Raw genomic sequence first — 24,695 nt, forward strand, 5'->3', positions numbered from 1 at the left:
ATACATAAAAATAAATAATGAAAAAAAGATAACGTAAAAAAAACAAAAAACAAACCCTGATCTTAGTCCCATTATTGACTAACATGACCTTCCAGTACGTAAATATGTGTAGCAGGTATAAGACGGTAAACTGAAGTGACCTGTAAAGAGTGAATGTGAGATAGGACACTAGAACTTACTGTCTCAAGTCTCTTTAACCACAGAGGGACTAAAACTCTCAACCTTCTTATCCAAAGTCAAATCCTTGTCCTTTAGGACGTGTGTTCCACCAATGTCTTCTGTTTCTCATTCCAGCATGTCACACCTCTAAAGGTCTTACTGTTTTGATGTCTGAGACGAGGTAAGTGAGAGGTTGTGGAGGCCCTGTGGCTTAGTTGGTCAAAGCACCTGTCTAGTAAACAGGAGATCCTGGGTTCAAATCCCAGCAGAGCCTCTAAACTCATCTGTCTTTGGATGAGAAAAAGATTATAGATGTCTCATTCATTCATGGTTCAACCATGGTGGTGAAATGAAAAAATGACATGTAGGTGACCTATTATGGCATTTAATGTATATTTTAAACAGGCCTTGAATGTCTTAAAAACAATCTAAAGCTTGTTTTTTCTACATAAATCATAAATCCAGCCTGTGGGCCCTGTCACTAGTTTTACCGCTTCTAACCTCTTTTTCTGCGCCTCATTTTTAGGGAAGGGGGGGGTATGATAATGAGGCTCTGTGCTGATTGGCTCCCTGAATGACGTGTAGCAGGGGAGGAGAATAAACCTGCTCCGCCAGAGCAGCCCGAGCCTGTAAATTATCACAACACTGAATTTTCACAAATGGAAACTTTATTGTTAAAAAAATTAAATATGAGTTGTATATAAATAACATTTATGCACTATTTAAGCCGGATCTGCACAGCGGATTCTGAACGCTGGCCTCGCTGGCCACGCCGGGCGCCCGGCTGGAGCAGCGCGCATCACCGCGGCTTTAAATCTGACCGGTTCCGACCGGCCGGGACCGCAGGAACCGGCCTGGACTGGTAGCAGGGACTCCCGGGGACCGACCAGCGGAATTTCAGCAGGATCTGCCCGGCGGATTCTGCGCGACGAGCGCCGCAACCGCACGGCGGGCGCACGGATCGGCTCCGGGGCGCATCCTGTGATCTCCGTTACCGGTGATCAAACCGACAGATTTGCCTGAAAATCTCGGAGGGTGAAGCTGGTCCAGCCTGGGACAGACCCCCGAGGACCCAGCTCCCAAACCACCCGGGAACCTGGATGATTTAACCCGGATCCGCTCCGCCGCGGCGCCGCGTCCGACTGGCTGAAGGAAAGACCGCTCCAGCAGCGGAGAGAGCTGGTTGTGGGCGTGGTTTCAGCAGCGGAGGCTGAACCTATGGAAATCTGCTCCCGTCGTTACGTAACGACGGGAGCAGATTCTCATCGGCTCAAAAAAAACCACGTGACACTGGGGGATTCTGTCCGGCGGGGGTCAGAGACCCTGCAGAAATTCATGGTATTTTGTCTCCCCTGTGCTGGCAGGGTGAGGGGAGAACACTTTATATATGTTAAAACAAGAAAAAACATGTTTTTCATAATAGGTCCCCTTTATGAAAAGCACATTGAATGTTTCTTAACCAAAGTTAATTCACACATTCCAGTCTTAAACTTCTTCTAAGAGATGTGGACTGCTTGAGAGGGAGGTAATGTCTGGTTCTCCTTTTAGTCACTTTAATGCTTTGCTGTTCTTCACTCGTGCCACAAGGCGGGGTACTCCTCCAATTCTTCTAGAACAAATGTGTATTTCTTTACGTGGTGTGTCTGACAGTCAGTTATTTTCCAAGTTTGACCTCACTTAAAAAGGTCTCTACTTGGTTTGGGAGACTGTGCATGTAACTCAACATGTTGTAAACCAGGCCTGGATCAAACATGCACACACAGGTGATCATCAGGTGCAGGGGAACTAGGAGCTGGGAAGTCACACAGTTTTTCAACCGTGCATGGAGTGTGTGTGTCCGCATGGTTTGTTCTGTGGCCAGTAGCCTAATGTGTTGTTTTTGATAATACACAAGCTTGTTTTTTAACCTCTCATTCAGCACCCGGGTATTGTAGGTGTTGTTTTTTGAAGCTTTGCACATGTAAAATAAAGTGTTGAATCAGCTCCCTGTCGGACCACTTTTTTTGGAACCAGCATGAGTTGGAAATGTCTTCAAATTCCCTCACATGGAACTTTTTGTTGTTAGATTGCCATTACAGTTATAATATTTTCATGGTCCTGTGGCAAAATAATTTCACTACTTCTGCTGTGCTTTTAAACAGCTGTGTGTCTGGTTTTCTGGTGTTTATAATAACAAGAAAAGAAATACATCTTCACTCTAATGTGTGCTATTACGTGTGCTTCCTCTTCCACTATTCTTCGTGACGTCATCAAAGACGTCACATGTTTTTGATGACGTTCCAAGGCTCCATGAAAGAGCATTTGAACGCTACGCGTCTGAAGCTGGAGCTGATTTGCTGCAAACGAGGATGAATGTGCACATGTTCCCAAACGTAGCAACAGCGCCCTCTGCTGGTTCATGGCGGTATGGTCGTAAGCGGCAGCTGCGGCTTCACAACTGTCTTCTATACGCACTTACCGAGTGTACTGTCACGTTTGTGTTTGTTTCATCATAACTGAACAACACAAACATCCGTATGCTGTCCTTTGACGACCGAGTTACTCCTTAAAGTAAATGGATGGCGCTCCTATAGTTTATTTCTTTAGTTCAGCCACTTATAGGCTCTGCAAAGCCATTTAGTCTTTTTCCTATTCACCCGTTCACAGCCTCTTATTTTAGACACTCACAATGTGACACCAACCCCCGGTGAACATGTGGGAGTGAAGTGTCTCATAAACACCGACACACGGCAGCTGCAGAGTTTCAGCTCCGCTACAATCCACCAGCTCCACTTGTGAATGATCCACTGACTCTGGAACACACCGGTTTTACTCTCCGTCTCAGACATCGGGATGTGGTTGAGAGAAGTGAACACTTTATAAGAGCTGTTTCAGGGTTCAGCTTTCACTAAAGTAGTTGAAACGACAACTTAAAATAACGAAAATGAAACTCTGTAATCTGTTTCTTGGAGTGTCAGTAGAAAAACACTTTTTCAAAAATGCATTTATTAGTTATTTTCAAAAATAAGACTTCATTATATCTGTTGCAATAGTACATTTGATATATGACGTAGGTTGATATGACGTAGGTTGATATGGCGGTGGAATTCTTGCCTCCTTTGATCCTTTATGACGTCACCAGCAGTATATTTATCTGTAAATATTCCTCTGGACCGAGTCAGTTAGTTATTCACCTTCAGCTTGGTATCTTCTTGATTTGAGTTTTAGAGTTTTTGAGTTTTTTGTAAAAGTCTGGTAAATTTAGCTTTTTTTTCTTTCGTTTCTTTTCTTCTTTATTGTCAATAATCATTTAAAAAAGTACATAGCATAATTATTGTAACTGGTCGATTTAACAACAGCGGCTGGATATTTTTCCAGTTTTTCATCAATCGACGCTTCGTTTCGTTTCTTTAATTGGAAATTTCTCCCTGGATACTGTACATTGTTTTTATTTTTAATAACTATGTTTGTTTTTTGTTGCAGTTATTTTCAATAATCATTTTTAAAAACCTACAACAATGGCAGAGGACACATGAATGTAAAACAGAATAAAAAACATCTCACTGTACGACTTGGATCTGCTTCATTCTGGGTGAGATGTCAATAATGTTGTACACCTCATATATGACCTTATACTATATATACTATTATAATACCATATATACTTTTTTCTTTTAATTCATATCCATACATACTGTTTCATTTACCCATATCCACTACATATATAATACTGCTCTCCTGAGCTGCTGTGTTTTTATATTTAACTGCTAGAGTTAAGTCTGATTTCATTTACCCAAGCAAGTCTCTGTTTTACCTTTAATGGCTTTTTCTGGACTTGTTTTAAGGAAGCTTCACGAAGGGTTTTACAGGCATTTCCACAAATGTCAGCGTGGGTTCAGAAAGTGTATAAGAGCATAAAGCCCTGGCCTCTGAGCCAGAATAGAAACTGCTGAAGATCATCATTCCACTGTTAGCACATGATTGGACGTTTTCATCGTGCCATCATTGTCAGATGACTGTACACATCAATGATCAATACATGACTGTGACATCACTGTTGTCTGCGGCGGTTTCCAGACTTATCAGGTGAAATCACAGCTAAAAACCCTGTACGATGTGTTTTATTACAGTCATCATTCTCTTATTCACTATTTTGTAATTTAAAGTCATTAAAAGTCTGCTTTCTTTTTTTTCTATGACATCATCACTGTTATGAAGTAAAAACTAAACCAAAAACCCCAAATAATATGGTCATTAATTCCATTGAAGAAGATATGATGTCATCAAGTTATGATGTCATTAATTCCATTGAAGAAGATATGATGTCATCAAGTTATGATGTCATTAATTCCATTGAAGAAGATATGATGTCATCAAGTTATGATGTCATTAATTCCATTGAAGAAGATATGATGTCATCAATTCCATGAACATTCCATTCCATCAACAAGCTTGTAACAGAGTTTATAAATAGAACTCCTTCTTACTAGTTCTCATCACATCTTTTGACAATGCCACGCAGACGCAGACAGAGCTCTCGCCCCGTCCGCAGGCGCCGGAGAGTCCGTAGGACCCGCGTCGCCCGCAGACGCAGGAGAGTTGTCCGACGCAGACGCTGAAGGTCAACAGATGATGGAGGGAATCCTGAATGAATGATTTAAGAAAGGAAAAAATACATAAAAAATAAATAATGAAAAAAAAATAATGTAAAAAAAAAAACCAAACCCAAACCCTGATCTTAGTCCCATTATTGACTAACATGACCTTCCAGGACGTAAATATGTGTAGCAGGTATAAGACGGTAAACTGAAGTGACCTGTAAAGAGTGAGTGTGAGGTAGGACACTAGAACTTACTGTCTCAAGTCTCTTTAACCACAGAGGGACTAAAACTCTCAACCTTCTTATCCAAAGTCAGATCCTTGTCCTTTAGGACGTGTGTTCCACCAATGTCTTCTGTTTCTCATTCCAGCATGTCACACCTCTAAAGGTCTCACTGTTTTGATGTCTGAGACGAGGTAAGTGAGAGGTTGTGGAGGCCCTGTGGCTTAGTTGGTCAAAGCACCTGTCTAGTAAACAGGAGATCCTGGGTTCAAATCCCAGCAGAGCCTCTAAACTCATCTGTCTTTGGATGAGAAAAAGATTATAGATGTCTCATTCATTCATGGTTCAACCATGGTGGTGAAATTGAAAAATGACATGTAGCTTAAAAAAAGGAAAGGCACATTGAAGGTTTCTTAACCAAAGTTAATTGACACATTCCAGTCTTAAAGTTATTCTAAGAGATGTGGACTGCTTGAGAGGGAGGTAATGTCTGGTTCTTCTCCTTTTAGTCACCTTAATGCTTTGCTGTTCTTCACTCGTGCCACAAGGTGGGGTACTCCTCCAATTCTTCTAGAACAAATGTGTATTTCTTTACGTGGTGTGTCTGACAGTCAGTTACTTTCCAAGTTTGACCTCACTTAAAAAGGTCTCTACTTGGTTTGGGAGACTGTGCATGTAACTCAACATGTTGTAAACCAGGCCTGGATCAAACATGCACACACAGGTGATCAGGTGCAGGGGAACTAGGAGCTGGGAAGTCACACAGTTTTTCAACCGTGCATGGAGTGTGTGTGTCTGCATGGTTTGTTCTGTCGCCAGTAGCCTAATGTGTTGTTTTTGATAATACACAAGCTTGTTTTTTAACCTCTCATTCAGCACCCGGGTATTGTAGATGTTGTTTTTTGAAGCTTTGCACATGTAAAATAAAGTGTTGAATCAGCTCCCTGTCGGACCACTTTTTTTGGAACCAACATGAGTTGGAAATGTCTTCAAATTCCCTCACATGGAACTTTTTGTTGTTAGATTGCCATTACAGTTATAATATTTTCATGGTCCTGTGGCAAAATAATTTCACTACTTCTGCTGTGCTTTTAAACAGCTGTGTGTGTCTGGGTTTCTGGTGTTTATAATAACAAGAAAAGAAATACATCTTCACTCTAATGTGTGCTATTACGTGTGCTTCCTCTTCCACTATTCTTCGTGACGTCATCAAAGACGTCACATTCTTTGATGACGTTCCAAGGCTCCATGAAAGAGCATTTGAACGCTACGCGTCTGAAGCTGGAGCTGATTTGCTGCAAACGAGGATGAATGTGCACATGTTCCCAAACGTAGCAACAGCGCCCTCTGCTGGTTCATGGCGGTATGGTCGTAAGCGGCAGCTGCGGCTTCACAACTGTCTTCTATACGCACTTACCGAGTGTACTGTCACGTTTGTGTTTGTTTCATCATAACTGAACAACACAAACATCCGTATGCTGTCCTTTGACGACGAGTTACTCCTTAAAGTAAATGGATGGCGCTCCTATAGTTTATTTCTTTAGTTCAGCCACTTATAGGCTCTGCAAAGCGATTTAGTCTTTTTCCTATTCACCCGTTCACAGCCTCTTATTTTAGACACTCACAATGTGACACCAACCCCCGGTGAACATGTGGGAGTGAAGTGTCTCATAAACACCGACACACGGCAGCTGCAGAGTTTCAGCTCCGCTACAATCCACCAGCTCCACTTGTGAATGATCCACTGACTCTGGAACACACCGGTTTTACTCTCCGTCTCAGACATCGGGATGTGGTTGAGAGAAGTGAACACTATATAAGAGCTATTTCAGGGTTCAGCTTTCACTAAAGTAGTCCGAAACGACAACTTAAAATAACGAAAATGAAACTTTGTAATCTGTTTCTTGGAGTGCCAGTAGAAAAGAACTTTTCAAAAATGCATTTATTAGTTATTTTCAAAAATAAGACTTAATTATATCTGTTGCAATAGTACATTTGATATATGACGTAGGTTGATATGACGTAGGTTGATATGACGGTGGAATTCTTGCCTCCTTTGATCCTTTGTGACGTCACCAGCAGTATATTTATCTGTAAATATTCCTCTGGACCGAGTCAGTTAGTTATTCACCTTCAGCTTGGTATCTTCTCACTAAGGATGTCGTGGAAACAGTTCTCATTGAGGTTGGTCGTGTTTCTTTCGGTTATTTGCTGGTATTTGGAGGTTTGTCCAGCGCAACATCAGTCCGTCTCCCTGTGTTTGAGTTTTATGTAAAAGTCTGGTAAATTTAGCTTTTTTTTCTTTCGTTTCTTTTCTTTTTTATTGTCAATAATCATTTAAAAAAAGTTCATAGCATAATTACTGTCTGGTCGATTTAACAACAGCAGCTGGATATATATTTCCAGTTTTTCCTCCATCCAGGCTCATCCCATTTTTCCAGTTTGTCATCAATCGACGCTTCGTTTCGTTTCTTTAATTGGACATTTCTCTACAACAATGGCAGAGGACACATGAATGGAAAACAGAATAAAAAACATCTCACTGTACGACTTGGATCTGCTTCATTCTGGGTGAGATGTCAATAATGTTGTACACCTCATATATGACCTTATACTATATATACTATTATAATACCATATATACTTTTTTCTTTTCATTCATATCCATACATACTGTTTCATTTACCCATATCCACTACATATATAATACTGCTCTCCTGAGCTGCTGTGTTTTTATATTTAACTGCTAGAGTTAAGTCTGATTTCATTTACCCAAGCAAGTCTCTGTTTTACCTTTAATGGCTTTTTCTGGACTTGTTTTAAGGAAGCTTCACGAAGGGTTTTACAGTCATTTCCACAAATGTCAGCGTGGGTTTAGAAAGTGTATAAGAGCATAAAGCCCTGGCCTCTGAGCCAGAATAGAAACTGCTGAAGATCATCATTCCACTGTTAGCACATGATTGGACGTTTTCATCCTGCCATCATTGTCAGATGACTGTACACATCAATGATCAATTCATCGATATCATGTAACGTCACACAGTACTCGCAGCGCCATCTTGAGGACCGACTTCCAACATGCCGTCTATCTGTTGTGCCGTGGGATGCGACAACAATAAGTCTAAAAAAACGGGATTGAACTTTTATAATGTCCCCAAAAACACTGAGCGTCGAGAGAAATGGTTTGCTGCTATCAGGAGGGACCACTGGACTCCTACAGAGCACTCCAGACTTTGCAGTGAGCACTTTGTTTCGGGTAAATAACCAGGCTCGCCACCCATCCCTTGAAATACAGAATTGTTACGTAATTGGGAATTAAAAGTTGCGTTCCGTATTGAACCAACACGGAACGCAGTTTATTCTGTATTTCACAATTGTCCCATGCACGTCTGTCACACACAGGAACAACGAACTAACAGTAATAAACAAAATAAAGGAGAGGATATATTAAAGACAGCAACATGTGTTGGTTCGCTCTGTTATTTATTAATGTCATGTCATTTCATTCGTTTCAGTAAATTCAACTAAGGTGAAAACAAATATATTAGATATATTATTTCCCACTGCATGCAAAGTGATATATTCCAAGCCTTTATTTATTATATTTTTGATGATTATGGCTCACAGTTTATGAAAAGCCCAAATAAAAAATCTCAAAAAATTAGAATATTTTATAAAATCATTAAACAATTCAATCATCAAAATGATAACAGATAAAGACTTAATATATCTTGCTTTGCATGTAATGAGACTATGTAATATATTAGTTTCACCTTGTAAGTCTAATTATTGAAATAAATTAACTTTTACACCATATTCTAAATTTTCTAATTTCACAGCCTGATGTGAGGTAGCGGTAAGCTTCGGTACTTTTAAAAGCTTTGAGAGCTTCGCCGGTGTATGGAGAAGGATTGTGGACCAGGTAGATATGTCCGCAAACGACAAATCTGGCAGGTTTTTGGCAGACTGGAGTGGAGTCAGTAATTGATTAGATATTAGATACGGATCGAAACCTAAAGTGTCAATTTTCTGTAGATACCGTTGCTGTTCTTCGGGAGTTAAATGAGTTATTAGGTGAGACGTCATATTGGCTGCGCGACGTGAAGGTCCCCGGCGTTTTATAATAGATCCATGGTCCCCGGTCGGTCCTCAAGATGGCGCTGACAACAAAAAACGTCACGTGACTGAAACCCATGAATACATGACTGTGACATCACTGTTGTCTGCGGCGGTTTCCAGACTTATCAGGTGAAATCACAGCTAAAAACCCTGTAAGATGTGTTTTATTACAGTCATCATTCTCTTATTCACTATTTTGTAATTTAAAGTAATTAAAAGTCTGCTTTCTTTTTTTCTATGACATCATCACTGTTATGAAGTAAAAACTAAACCAAAAAGACCCCAAATAATATGGTCATCAATTCCATTGAAGAAGATATGATGTCATCAAGTTATGATGTCATTAATTCCATTGAAGATATGATGTCAACAAGTTATTGTAATAAATGTTTCAGGCGGTCCCTTTAGGTACAAATGAGGCAGAGGAAGAAGGTGTTACCAATAACAATCTTTATTTAGAACATTTCATAGGCAGCCTGCTTCAGAACCTGTAAAGGAGCCAGGATAAGTCAGCGGAGTCTCCAAGGGCGGGAGTACCCCACTGATTACTGTTCATGTACGTGAATTGGGGAAGAACCAAACACTGGCAACCACTACACACCACTAAGGCACAGCAACAACACACCACTTAAAGTCTTAAGACCAGCTCTCACAGCAAGCTAGGACACTGCAAACCCCCCCAAGTATCACAAGGGTAAGCAGAGGGCAGCACCCAACCTTCAAACTCCTCCTGTTCTCCCTGATTCCCCCCAAACAGGATTCCCACTGGCTGTGGCTAAAAACGCTAAGATCACTCAACCATTCACACTCAGACATACACACTTAGAAAAAGGCATTTAAAAGACTTTGCTTCCCAGAGGCTCGAGACCCTCCCCCAGGGTCTGAGCTTAGCGCTGGTCTGGCACAAAGAAGTCTCTCTCGTTCACCAGCCCAGTGCAGCGAGGTCTCCGATGGCGGCCGGAAAACCTCTTCCACAGCTGGAGAGGGGATAATGGCTCCTAGATGGACCCCGCTAACTCCCTTCTAGCCCTGCCTGCGCAGCAGCCTTGCCCTACGGCCCCACTGACTGTCTTCGCCGCCGGCAGCCCTAACCAGCTGCGATCGGCACCCTCCCCGCAGGATTAATTGAGCCAGAAACAGTTCGCTTGGCTGGGCTAAGCCCAATAGCAATCACCAAGCTCCTCTCCAGTCACACTGTTCCACACTGACTGAGCTCTTTTAAAAGCTGACCTCTTGCAGCTCACCTCTTGCCACACAGGTGCTGCCACTCAGGCAATCAGTGCTCTGCAGCAGCACTACTACTGCTGCTGCTGCTCCTCTCCTGTTCTCCCCATAAACCCACCAAACTTCACTACATTATGATGTCATTAATTCCATTGAAGAAGATATGATGTCATCAAGTTATGATGTCATCAATTCCATTGAAGAAGATATGATGTCATCAAGTTATGATGTCATCAATTCCATTGAAGAAGATATGATGTCATCAAGTTATGATGTCATTAATTCCATTGAAGAAGATATGATGTCATCAATTCCATGAACATTCCATTCCATCAACAAGCTTGTAACAGAGTTTATAACTAGAACTCCTTCTTACTAGTTCTCATCACATCTTTTGACAATGCCACGCAGACGCAGACAGAGCTCTCGCCCCGTCCGCAGGCGCCGGAGAGTCCGTAGGACCCGCGTCGCCCGCAGACGCAGGAGAGTTGTCCGACGCAGACGCTGAAGGTCAACAGATGATGGAGGGAATCCTGAATGAATGATTTAAAAAAGGAAAAAAATACATAAAAATAAATAATGAAAAAAAAAAATAACGTAAAAAAACAAAAAAAAAAACAAACCCAAACCCTGATCTTAGTCCCATTATTGACTAACATGACCTTCCAGTACGAAAATATGTGTAGCAGGTATATAAGATATACATTATGTAAATGCATTCCATCAAATATCCCTCACGCCATATTATTTTAGTGTCACTTTTATTTTGTTATTTTGGTTTTATTTTGGTGGGGTCCTCGCAACTGCGGTGACGTCATCCACCTTTCGCGTGTTCTCTCTCTCTTTGCCTGAGAGCTGAGAGAGGTGCGTGGTTTATTGTTCTCCTGCTACAATTTCGTATTATAAGTGTCTTTAAGTTATACAAACGGTGGAATATTTTTGTAGTTTAAAACTTTGTTACTGTGTGTTTCTTTTGTGTGCAGTTTCAGCGTTTTGGCGATCGTGATCGTTTAGAGTTAGTTTGTTGAAGGTTTGTTTTAGCAGCTTTGTGAGGACTCTCCACTCTACTCTGCACTGTGACACACACACACACACACACACACACACACACACACACACACACACACACACACACACACACACACACACACACACACACACACACACACACACACACACACACACACACACACAACCACTGCAGCACGTTTGTTCACACTTCCTCCTTGCAGTTGGTGTCGTGGAGGCCGTAGTGCTGTTACAGTCAAGCACTAAAGCCTTGTGTCTTTTCATGTTTATTACAGAATAAACATGCCACTGGCTGAATAGCATCCCTGAGTCCCCGTGTCCGGCTAGACCGGTTACATTTGCATCTTCAAGAAAATTTCCATCCAGTTTGGATCGGCCTGCAGGACATGGTGAGAGAGAACACCTTCCTTTGGGTCAATGGAAATGGTGTCACGGTGGATGTAAATTACTGGAAGGAAAATGAACCTAACAACGCCATCACCTCCTGGGACAGTGATGGGGCAGGACAGGACTGTGTTGCCATTGTGCCACCGAAAAATATTGAAAAGGAAAGTTGGTTAAACTCCTGGGATGATATCATCGGTGCTGGACGACGGCGCTACATATGTGAGACCACGGCTCTCATCTTACCCAGACCTTGATCCTGCTAATGCTCCTTAAAATTGGCTCCAAATATTTTTTACAATGTTTATTCTTAATAATTGTTTTATTTAGTTTATTTATGATACAACATCGACTTCTTGCTATCATATTGCTATATATACTTGCTTGATATTACAAAGTATATTATGTACCTCACCGGCTGCAAAACCAGTTTGTCCCAAGGCCGCTACACCTGGAGACACAACCAGGTCCTAAGACAACTGGCCATCATTCTGGAAGGAAGGAGGACCACCAACAATGCCCTCCCTCCCCCAATGCCTAGACGCTCAAACACCACCCCGTTTGTAAGAGCAGGACAACTCCCAGCAAAACCACCTGCAAGATTGGAGGAAACCCTGTTGGACTCGGCCCGGGACTGGAGGATGCAGGTTGACCTAGACCAGAAACTCATCTTCCCGGCTGAGATCATTACAACTAGCCTCAGGCCAGACCTGGTCTTGTGGTCAACCTCCCAGAAGGCTGTGTTCATTGTTGAGCTAACTGTACCATGGGAGGCAGCAGTTGGTGAAGCATATGAGCGCAAACGACTGAAGTATGCGGACATAGCAGCTGAGGCAGAGCAACACGGCTGGCGTGCCCGGGTGCTTCCGGTTGAGGTCGGGTGTAGAGGCTTCGTTGCCACGTCCACAACCAAGCTTCTGAAGGGAATGGGAGTGCGAGGACAGGCCTTCCGACGAGCCGTCAAATTGCTGTCAGAGGCTGCCGAACGAAGCAGCAGATGGATATGGATCAAGAGAAAGGACCCCACCTGGGCTGCAAAATGTCCCTAGGGGTAAAAGCAGAGGGGGGCACACCTGGGACGCCAGGTGTTGCCGTTGAGCCCTCCTGAGGTGTCGTGGGCTTATCAACGAAACACCGGTGAAGGGGGGTGCCCACCTGAAGACCCCAATGAAGCGTTTACCCCTTTACCCCTTTACCCTTACCCCCCCACCCACTCACTACCAAGTGCTGATCGATCTAAGGGATTGTACTATCTAGTCCTATGAGCTCAACTGTTTTTATTGTGATGAATGACTTGTCACTTAGTCTCAGAGAAACCTATCACGTGCAATAAATAATGGCAGTTACATGCTGTAACAATGCACCTTCCAGCAATAATCATGTCTGCCTCATTCTGCTGCACCTCTCACTTTTGTATAATGGGTTTTATTTTATTTTTATTCAGAGCCGTCTTTTTTTTTCTACCTCATACTGCTGCACCTTAGTTCTTAATTGTATATATGTCAATAAGTGCCACATTTGTTTATTTACTGTTTGATATTCTAAATTATTCTGTTTGATATTCTGTTTGATATTCTAAATCTAAAGAGCGATATAACCGGAGTCAAATTCCTTGTTGGACGATGTTCGAACCCGGCCAATAAAGACAATTCTGACTCTGATTCTGATTAAGGACATAGTATTGTACATGTGTTATATATTGGTTATGTTTGGATTTTTATTTTAGCTATGTCTTAGCTATGTTTTTTTTATTTGTCATAGATACCTGAGAGCTTTGAAAGGCATTTAGAATTAAAATATATTATTCTTCTTTTTCTTATTTCATCTGTGAGTTTTCATGAAATGAGTGGTAATAGTGTGTGTATAAGTATATTTCAATCCTTGAATCCTTCCCTTTAAACCCAGAAAAAAGTCAATGCAGACCTTAGAGATGATTAAAAAAGTATTTGAAGTGTAGGCAATAACGTTTTGTACAATTTTAAAGGATATGGTGAAACTGACCAAATAGCTTCGTATATCAGTGTTTGAGTCTGTTTGAGTGAATTAATGTAATGATAAGTAGCCTTTTTATTTATTTATTTGCAGTAGCCATCTGTATTTAGATTAAAGCACTCTGACATTTTGTTTAAGTCTCTGCTGTAAGCTTTTTGATCATCAGTGATCACCATTTTGATCAGAGCTTATATCCTTGTTCAGAACACACTTGTTCAACTCCACTTGAGTAAAACCTTCACATCCAAATTGGTGGAATGTAACCAAATTCCAAGAATATCCAATTTAAGAATAAAGGGCCAATCCCAATTCTCCTTCACTCGCCCTTCTTTTCTCCACTCGCACTTCTTTTCTTCCCTAAGCCCTAAAAAAGAAGGGGGAGATTTTAGGGCACTTGAAATCTAGGGCACTTGGCCCAGGTGCCTGTCCCAATTCTCCCCCTACCCCTCGTTTCCATCCCTACCCTGATCAGGAAGCTGAGAGCCAAAAGCTGTTTTAATTTCAGCTATAGCGCTGTTAATATGGCACTTATATTCCATATAAAAAAATGTGCACAGAAATATTTACAAAAAAAAAAGTTTGCAGTGTATGTGCTGCTACTGCTGATGAGGTGTCCTGTCCACCATTTTCTCTAAAAGGTTCAGAAACCTGTCCATGTGTTCTTCATATAGTTTTGTACTTGTGTGGTTTTACTCACTTGGAAATACTTTTAAATTGTCTAATAAAACTTGTTTCACAACAGTTTTCTCTTCTGGGGTTTCTCAAAGTAAGGTAATGTCTCAAATTATAAACTGTACAACGAGATCAATAGTAAAATAAGGATAGTGAGAGAATCTGCAGTAAAAAAGGCTTTATTTGCTATATTCAAATAACATTTTTAAAAAGAAAAAAAGTAAACATTGCACGCAGAACAAAGAAAGGTGCTGTTCCAAATAAAAAAATTTGCACAGAAATATGTACAAAAAAAAGTTTGCAGTGTATGTGCTGCTACTGCTGATGAGGTGTCTGGTCCACCATTTTCTCTAAAAGGTTCAGGAACCTGTCCATGTGTTCTTCATTCTTTTGACATTTTCTGTCTTCTTTGGCGGCCTCAGCTTGAAGGAAGTCCTGCATAGAGAGTTTCTTTTTTTGGGGGGATCGGGGGGAAAGTGGACCTGATGCCTGAAGCTTCCAGCTTCCTCTTCCAGCTGGTGAGGCAGAGCTTGAGGCCGATGTGCTGGCGTCTTCCAAAGTGTTCTGAGATAAAAAAGATGGATACACATGTTGATTACACACATGACTGGACTATCATACACACCCACAACACCATACCAGGTTCATTATCACTGTATAAATAAAAATTACCTCTGTGCTTTCCTCTGAATTTGTCAGAGAGGACACCGGTGAGGATGGAGGGTCGATTATGTTCTGAAAAGAAAATAACAGTTAGATCTTCAGGTACTGTAGTGTCGTATCACTCACAATCAGGAGGAACCACCGGTCGTAGCACAAGCTAGCTATAGGAAGAAGGACTGGGGAATAAGATTGTGCTTTTTTACTGCTAAACTTACCATGAGTATTTGCGTGGGATCTTCATAAGAGGCCAACAAACATGGAGGCTGGATTGAAGGTCTGGACCTCAAAACCTCATGCATATCTTTGTAGAAAGGCCATGAGGCTGCTGTGTCCTCCCCACTGTCTGTCCCGGAGCGCACACACACACACACACACACACACACACACACACACACACACACACACACACACACACACACACACACACACACACAATTTACAGAAGATTATTAATAAATACTTTACATGGATTTTTTTTTGTTAAGCATCATCTCTTCAGCAGATAATATTACTTACCATAACCATTGCTTACCTTATATTTTTTTTAAGATTTTCCAATTTTTTGCCAATTTGTGCTGTGGTCACCTTTCCCTCCAGTTCCAGCTCTTTGATGAGTTTCCTGTAACAGAAAACAGTGATGAATAGTAGTTATACCATGGTTAAGGACCCCATCACAGATATTCTGCAAGCAGATAGCTAGATCACTCACTCCCACAGTGGTTTAGCAGCATATTTCTTCTTATTGAAATTCTCCTCGTTGTTAGTCCTAAAGCTTATTAGGTGTCGGACCTGATCCGGAGTCCCTGGAATGAAATGTGATTACTGCAATGCACAAACGTCCTCGTAAAAAAAAACAAACAAACAACAAAAAGAAAACGTTTGAACTATGATAACAAGGCAGCAAGCGACGTTATTACTTCGTAACCCCCCCCCCCAAATAACGTTGCTGCCTTATAGTAATGTGAAATATCCAACAAATTTGTAGAAAATATGAGAGTTAACGAGTAGTTAACAGGACACGGCAATGTTATCTACCCGACTCATCATGAACAGCCACATATTATCTTACGTTAACTCAGAATCAGAATCAGCTTTATTGGCCAGGTTCTAACATTGTCCAACAAGTAATTTGACTCCGGTAATTTCACTCTTTGGTATTAAAAATAAACAATAAACAATGTGGTATTTCTGTGTACTGTTCAAACTGTTAAAACATACAAAAGCACTGTGATTTTTTTAATTCCATGGGACATTATACTTACATTTGTGGGTTCAATATCCTCCTGCTCTTTGCAGGTCGCCATTTGACTCAAAAAAATGAAAAAATGCTTGCTTGCTCAAAATCGAGACGAGTCTGTAAAGGATGTTTTCCTCGGTCGGCGAGCTTTAAATAGACGCAGCCTACGGCGTAGCTTACGGAACCTACGGCGTAGCGTACGTAGCTTACGTAACCATATTCCGGCGCGATCTTAGCGAACAACGGACAAAAAAGGGATGATGTACATTCACTGAGTGAATATTATGAAAGTAAAATATCGGTTTGCGCCGAGAAATGTAATCAAAATGCATTTTTATGCAGAAACTAACTCAAAATATTGATTTTACTCCCAAAAAAACCAGAAATGTCCTCCATGTTTTTTTTTTTGATTCAGTCCGCAAATGACGACGAAAAGCATTCTGGGAAATCTTCATACCCCCTCGCTCGCCAAGTCAGCATCTGAAATCCCTCGATTTGAAGGGGCTATTCTCAGCCCCTAGCCCTCGTTATGCCCCCTCCCCCTTGGTGAAAAGAGGAATTGGGACACCACTACCTTCACAGGAACGCGCAAAAGTTAGGGTTAGGGAAGAAAAGGAGGGCGAGGGGGAGTATTGGGACGCACCCAAAGCCTGCACATTACAAATCTGTAGGAGCATCAAAAGCACAGTTACCTGGGCCTTGATATGGTAACACATTTTATATTATATCCATTATTCATTAAATCCAAAATAATAAAAGGGTTCGATATTGCAGGAGACCTATTATGGCATTTGGCACATTATGGCACTTTATATATGTTAAAGCAAGAAAAAACATGTTTTTCATAATAGGTCCTCTTTAAGACTGACATTACATCAGGTTCTGGAAAAAGTACCAAGTTCAGGGTATCTACCTGAAGCCTAGCATGGCCTTGTAATTGTGAAAATATCTCCTCTCAGCCCGCCACCTGATTATGTCCAATTCTGTCAGGCCATAAAGACACAGGTGGCTAGTATAAATGATTAAAACACATATCAAATATTTCAATTATTCCATCACACAAGTTTTTTTTTTGTATAATACAGATGAAGGAAAAGCAGAAGGTTTAACTTCATTTTTTTTTAAAATGTTTTTAGAGAGGGCAGTTTTGAAGAACTTTTACCAAACAAAAAAAAAAAAAAACTCAGATCTCTGCAGGCTTTTAAGCCTGTTAACTATTGTAGTTGCATTAAATCTTTTTGTGTTTTGGTTTATGTACAAGATGATGTTGGCTGACAAAGCATTTTAAAGATGTTGGGAAAGTTCCCGTTCCTTGTCTGTCGAGTACATACGTGAGTCCGGAGTGAATCCGATGACAGCAGAGAAACGTACAGATTGTTAGATTTGATAAACCTTCTTGAGGGGTCTGTTCAGGGGTTAAGTCATTTTTCCATACAGAAATGTGAACCATTTCTTTCTTGAATATGAGAGTTTGATGCTGCTGTGAACAACCGAATCAACTCTGTATTTTTTATATTTTGGACCAGGGATCAGTTGTGCCTCATTGTGCATTTAAGTAAGTAAGTAAGTAAGTAAACTTTATTTGTAGAGCGCTCTTCACAGACCATGGTCACAGAGCGCTTCACAGTTAAAATAAAAACACAGTTAAGGGATACATACAAATTTAAGATTAAAAAGGCCAAGACAACACATTTACAATCATAACAGCCCCAAGATAATTAGGCAAAAGCCTGCACAAATAAAAAGGCCTTTAGTTGCCTTTTGAAGGAGTCAACAGACTCCATGGAACGCAGAGAGACTGGAAGATCGTTCCAAAGCCTGGGAGCAACGGCCTGGAAGGATCGGTCTCCTCTGGTCCGGAAGCGAGTACGAGGAGCCATCAGCAGATTCTGATCCACAGACCTCAGAGCCCGAGCTGGGGTGTAGGGCTGGATCAGATCGCTGATGTAAGGTGGAGCCTGACCATGCAAAGCTCTGAAAGTTAAAACCAGAATTTTAAAATTTACCCTAGAGGAAACTGGCAGCCAATGAAGAGCTTTGAGAATAGGGGTTATGTGTGACCTCCTATTAGCGCGGGCCAGAATTCTTGCTGCGGAATTCTGCACTAGCTGCAGGCAAGACAGCTCCTTCTTGTTTAGACAAGAGAATAAACTGTTACAGTAGTCCAAACGCGAGGACACAAATGCGTGAATGACCAGCTCCAAATCCATTTGCGACAACATTTTCCTGAGTTTCGAAATATTCCTCAGATGAAAAAAGCAATTCCTTGTCAGCTGTTTGCAGTGTTGCACTAATGACATGTCTTTGTCAAACACAACACCCAGGTTTCTTAGGCTCGGTTTAACAGACTGGCCCAAATCACCCAAATACTGGTTAATCCCAGGAATGGAGGCATCAGGGGCAATAACCAGGGTTTCTGTTTTGTCTACGTTTAGCTGCAAGGTGTTCACACTTAGCCATTGTTTTATCTCCACCAAGCAATGAACTAGGGAATTTAGCCTGTGGAGCTCAGTAGGCTTGAAAGAGTAGTAAAGCTGAATATCATCAGCAAACATGTGGTAGGAGACATCAGGAAAACTCTGGACGATTTTTCCCAAGGGAATCAAATACAACAAAAATAATAAAGGACCCAAAACAGAACCTTGGGGGACTCCACACAACAGATCTGCTGACCCAGACCTTATTTGGTTAGCTGTAACACTAAAGCTACGCCCAGAAAGGTATGACGAGAACCACTGTAGAACTGAACCTGACAGTCCTACTTCATCCCTCAGCCTTCTCAACAGGATTTGGTGGTCGACGGTGTCAAAGGCTGAGGACAGATCTAAGAGAACTAGAACAGTGCATTTTCCTGAATCAGCAGACATCATAATGTCACTGGACACTTTCAGCAAGGCTGTCTCCGTAGAGTGATGTTTGCGGAAACCAGACTGAAAAGTCTCATGGATGTTGTTTTGATCCAGGAATAATGACAGCTGCTCAGAGACCACCTTCTCTAGGATCTTGGACAAGATTGGTAGCTTAGAGATCGGCCTGAAATTACCGAGGACAGTCGGGTCTAAGCCTGCCTTTTTGAGTAAAGGCTCCACTATAGCATGCTTAAAAGCATTGGGAAACACTCCAGAGGACAGAGAGAGGTTAACCATTTTGGTAACCCAGGGGCCAATTACATCAAACACTTTCACAAAAAGCCTACACGGAAGGACATCCGATGAGCAAGAGGAGAGTTTCATCTTGGTCACCAGTGCTGATATATCAGCAAGAGTCACAGACCTAAATGAGGACCACAAGCTGGAGACAGGCTCAGCGACAGCAGGGGTTCCACACAAAAGGGGAGGGATTTTCTCCTTGATCAACTTAATTTTCTCAGTAAAAAATCTCAATAATGCATTGCTGTCCGCTTCACAAAAAACAGGAGTAACTGGTGCAGCAGGACACACAAGAGAATTGATTGTGTTAAAAAGCACTTTGGGATTTTTCTTGTTAGCCGTTACCAGTTGACGAATAAAGTCTGATCTGGCATTTTCCACCATCTCATTATATGAGGCCACAAGATCCCTGAGATGGAGTCTGTGCACCTCAAGTTTAGTGGATTTCCACAGGCGTTCAGTCTTACAACAAAGTCTCCTTAGACTCATGGTGTCTTCATTTGTCCAAGGGCACACTTTTTTCCGAACTGACCAGCTTGATTTAAAAGGTGCCACCTGATCCAGAATTTTGACACAATGGTTGGTAAAACACTGAGTAAAATTGTCCACATCAAGGCAGTCCATAAACAAAAGAGGGTCAAACATGGCAGAGAAACTGTCTGCAGTATTAGCAGAAATAACACGCCTCTGAGACCTAGCTTCTACTGAGCTGGATGTCCTGTACAGACACATTTGAAATGTCTAGTCCAAGGGTAAAAACTAAGTCTAAAATGTGGCCTTTCTGGTGTGTGGGCTCAGAAACATGTTGCTCAAAATTAAAAGCTTCAGTCAATGATAAAAGTTCCTTTGCGGAGCAAGATGAGCTGTCATCAACATGAAGGTTAAAATCTCCAAGGATAAGAACAGATTCCAACTTTATTATGGAGGATAAAAAGTCACTAAAATCCTTCAGAAACAGAGCAGCAGGTCCAGGGGGACGGTAGATTGACACACAGCAAAATGGATTTGAAGATCCCACCATGACCATTTGGGACTCAAATGAAGTCAAATCCTGGGTCTGGGTCATTTTGCATGTGCAACTGTCCTTATATATAACGGCCAGACCCCCCCCACGACGGCAGGGGCGGGGTTTCCCGACAACAGAGCAGCCAACTGGACAGAGTTCATTAAGATGAATAAACTCTTCCTCTCTCTGCCATGTCTCCGAAAGACACATTAAATCCAGCTTTTCTCTTGTGAAAAGATCGTTCTGAGAGAAGGATTTATTTGTAATAGACCGGGCATTCAGCAGGCCGACAGGGGTGTAGCACCAAATTCTGGGCCCTGTACACTCTCGATGTCAGTGGGCCCCTACCCATGCCCGCGAGGCGCGTGAGAGAAAAAAAAAAAGCGGGGTGGGTGTATTTATACAATCTATCAACTACAATCAGATCAGATTATATTGATGAGTGGTTCTGAATTGATGCATTTGGCCTACTTGTGCTCAAATACCTAAAACATTGGGCTACATCTGGGCTACATTTGGCTGCAATAAGTTGCAGAGGCAAAAATGTTTTAAGCCATTTTTCAGCCAGATTGAGAAGAATAGCTAATTGTTTTTCTATGTTCTCACCACCCAGACCTATCTCTTTCTCTCTCTATCTATCTATCTGTGGCAAAAATCACAATCACAATCAATTTTGATTAATAGTGATATCACAGTTATTTAACATGATTATTCATTGGCTTTGGTAACATCATGAATTTATTGAACATTGACAATAGCTTTTAAGCACAGCACTGCACCGCAATGCTAAGGCTTTTTACCAGACAAAAATAATAAATTGCGTTATTGCTCAATTAATATATTACTAGTGTGCACTTGAGCCTACAGTGATATTGGTATGTTATTTACATGTTGATATATGCAGCAGCAATATTGCTAGATGGATCATTCATTAAATCTCAGCATGGAGTTTCATTTTATTTTCTGTAATGCAAAAATGTCATACATTCTGGATTCATTACAAATCAACTGAAATATTACAAGCCTTTTATTATTTTAATATTGCTGATAATGGCTTACAGCTTAAGAAAACTCAAATATTCTATCTAAAAAAATTAGAATGTTCTGGGAATCTTAATCTTAAACCGTAGGCCATAATCAGCAATATTAAAATAATAAAAGCCTTGCAATATTTCAGTTGATTTGTAATGAATCCAGAATGTATGACATTTTTGTTTTTTTAATTGCATTACAGAAAATAATAATAATATTCTAATTTTCTGAGACAGTCCTGTAAACTTGCTGGCGTGGTTGTGCTTGAACCACTTCTGAATATCCATCATTACTTTGTGTTAACGGAGCAGAAGAGAGCAGCGTCTTGCAGATGAGTGACGTACACTGGCTGATTTATGGTTCCGCGTTGCACCAACGCAGGTCTTACGGCGTAGAATACGCGGGGACGCGAACGTACGGTGCGCGTCGCCGCGTACCCTACGCCGTCAATTTAACGCGGAACCATAAATGAGGCTTAATGCGCGCATTTGTCAGTTTTCTTTCCATCTTTTCAACTGAGCATGCAAACACATAAACTGAGGGTGCAATGCTTATGCACCCTCGTAGAACCGGGCCTGTATGAGCAGCAGCTGTCTGGAGTGGACAATGTTAACTTTAATTGGACTTTGTGTGACAAGCTAAATGGGTTCACCTTTGGGAAAGAAAGCAGTCAGCAGCTGCCCCCCTCGTTCTTCCGTCTTTCTTTTTGTTTCCTCTCTTTCTTTTTCTGATAGCCCGATTTATGTTTTTTGGGCAGCATGATGTCCTGCACACAGGTGTCTGATCTGGGCGCACTGTCTGACCTGTTGCCAGTCGCTGTTGGGCGGACTAAACCATTTTGCATCTCCAAGAGGGGGGGCCCAGAATGTCTAATATGTTGGGAGAACTGTGACATTAAGTTCATTCTCTCATTTGATGTTATCAATATATTTGAAATAAATTATGACACCAATTAATTGGAGGGCCCAATTCATTCGAAATAAAAAATAAAAAATCTGGATTTTCATGGGCCCCTCTCTCTACTCGGGCCCTGGGTAGTCAGGTCCACTTTTCCCCCCACTACCACGCCCATGCAGGCCGATATGCAGGGTCGATGACGTCAGGGAGGTAGTGTCCGTGGAGCGCATCGGGATTGGTCGAAGGCACGTCCAGCGGTCACGTGGCCTCCAGCTGGACCTTGCGGGAGCCGGTGTAAACACGGAAGAGCGTGGAGGCGATGAGGACCATTGACCACTACTCCAGCGCTGTGTAGGCTCCAAGACTGTCCTTGTGGTCCAAACAGACGAAAGCATGAATGTGCTGTCGCACACATTGAGGAGAGGGACCCGGCGCAGACACCTTACACGTTGTCCATGGCCGGCGACAGCAGAACCCAGGCGTGCTGCAGCGCGTCGTCGCTTCACCTGGACACCAGAGCGCGAGCCTCTTCTCCTTGATTTCTTACGGACTGGGCCCGGGGCCCGACAAAGCAGCCAGAACTCAGGTGAGTCGGGGTTGATGAAAAAGGGAGGAGGAAACGCTTGTTTGTACCTGCCCCGTGTATCAAACATGCCCTCCATAGACTCCTTGATGCGAAACAGAGCGTCCCGATCATAGATCCGTAAAGCTGAGACACATCCATATGAAATACGGGCTGATATGATCACATATGTGGAGAAAATGACCATTAGAACGCTATACAGCAGGAGACGAGCCGTGGCACTGCCAGTCACAGGCGCCATGACAGCTGTCACTATGTATAGTGACCAACACATTTCTATGTGTTGTGATCGAATTCATCACGCCGGGTTCTTTAATTGAGCTGGAAAAGGTAAATAAAAAGACACAAGACTGGGATAGAATTAAAGTAGGCCTCATGAGGGAGGGAGATACAGCAGCCTGCTTCTCAATCGTCCTGCTGAGATCTGCCCGTCTCTGTCTTGAGAACAAGTTTTATTACACTTGAGAAAGGGGGGAAAGGGGTGGCCCAAGTTTTTATTGCTCAGGGGCCTCTCTTATCAGTGTCTGGTACAGCATGGTACTTTCAGTGTAAAGACAGAAGAATGCACCTTAGTTTCACATACAGAAACATTTAGTTAATCAGCACATGGAGTTTACATATTCAGTTTGATTTTAAACTATTCTTTATATAATCAATCATAACAATCCCCCTTTTGATCTCTAATCAGAGATCACCCTATGTATCTTCTTTCTTCTTTATTGTTCCTCTTCAGGGTCAGAGGTAGACTATTCTGAACACCCGGTGGACCCTGCCTTATGAACGCTGCCGTGCCAGATCCAGCCGGATCTGGGGTCCTAATCTTCGTGGGGGGGGGGGGTCTGGTCTTGCCCACTGCGATCGTTGACACCACGTGTCACCTTTCCTGTGGAGTCGGATGACGTGGGAGGTCCGTTCTGGGTCCTGTCCACCTTGGCTCCGACCACTGTCTCTTGATGACTCACAGGGGAACCCATTCTGTCTGTGAGGTCCGTGTCTGTCCGTCCATCTCCGACCTGTTTGGAGTAAGCAGATACCAAACTTTGCAGTTCGGAGAAGTGAGCTTTCTGACCAAATTGTTATTCGTCAGTCTCCTTCATGTAGGGCGCATTCTGCGGCCCTAGAAAAAGTTGTCCAGTCTGTAGTTTGTACGGGTCAGTCCGTGGCCCGCGTTCACCCATGTCATTTTTGGTCTGTGCACAGATTTTTGCCAATTTAGTCTTCATATTCGCATGTCCCATCCAGCGTTTCCCAAACGCCTTCCTGATGTCACCCACTACACAATACTCAACTCCAGATGATTCAATACATTATCCTACAATTTCATACAGATAGTGTGGAGCAATAATTGCTTATTTATGAACATTACTGATTTCTTTCCCTTTGGGCCCTGTATGTACACCCACTTCAACAATCCAGACATGCAAATTACTCTGTTAAATCCTTTACGCGTTGAGGGGATACTCAGGATTGTCCACACGATTAACATTTCCTTTATAGAAAAGTGACATTTCTACGTAACAAAAAGTAAAAATCATTCACTCATATGAAACTACGGCATATTTGCCCCAAAATACTGGTTGATGATCAAATGAATTATTACAATAACTGAAAAACATATTCCTTCTTATTAAGCTCCTCCATAGTTCACTGTTGAATGTTACATAAAGACATATCTTCGTACAGAATAAAGTTGAAAATGATCTGCCTCCGGGGCTAAACACTGACATGTTTTCCTGGAATGTTCAATG

The 24,695-nt window shown here is 42.0% G+C and overlaps 2 non-coding genes across 2 annotated transcripts; both read left to right on the forward strand.

The window, feature by feature from the left end:
• The first annotated feature begins 359 nt into the window (after positions 1-359).
• On the forward strand, positions 360-433 carry trnat-agu (transfer RNA threonine (anticodon AGU)). Its single transcript has one exon. It is a non-coding gene; the product is annotated as a tRNA-Thr (tRNA).
• Positions 434-5,173: 4,740 nt separating this feature from the next.
• Positions 5,174-5,247, forward strand: trnat-agu (transfer RNA threonine (anticodon AGU)). Its single transcript has one exon. It is a non-coding gene; the product is annotated as a tRNA-Thr (tRNA).
• Positions 5,248-24,695: the final 19,448 nt, after the last annotated feature.

Source organism: Cololabis saira, chromosome 1 (genome assembly GCF_033807715.1).
Source record: "Cololabis saira isolate AMF1-May2022 chromosome 1, fColSai1.1, whole genome shotgun sequence".
Taxonomy (NCBI): Eukaryota; Metazoa; Chordata; class Actinopteri; order Beloniformes; family Belonidae; genus Cololabis; species Cololabis saira.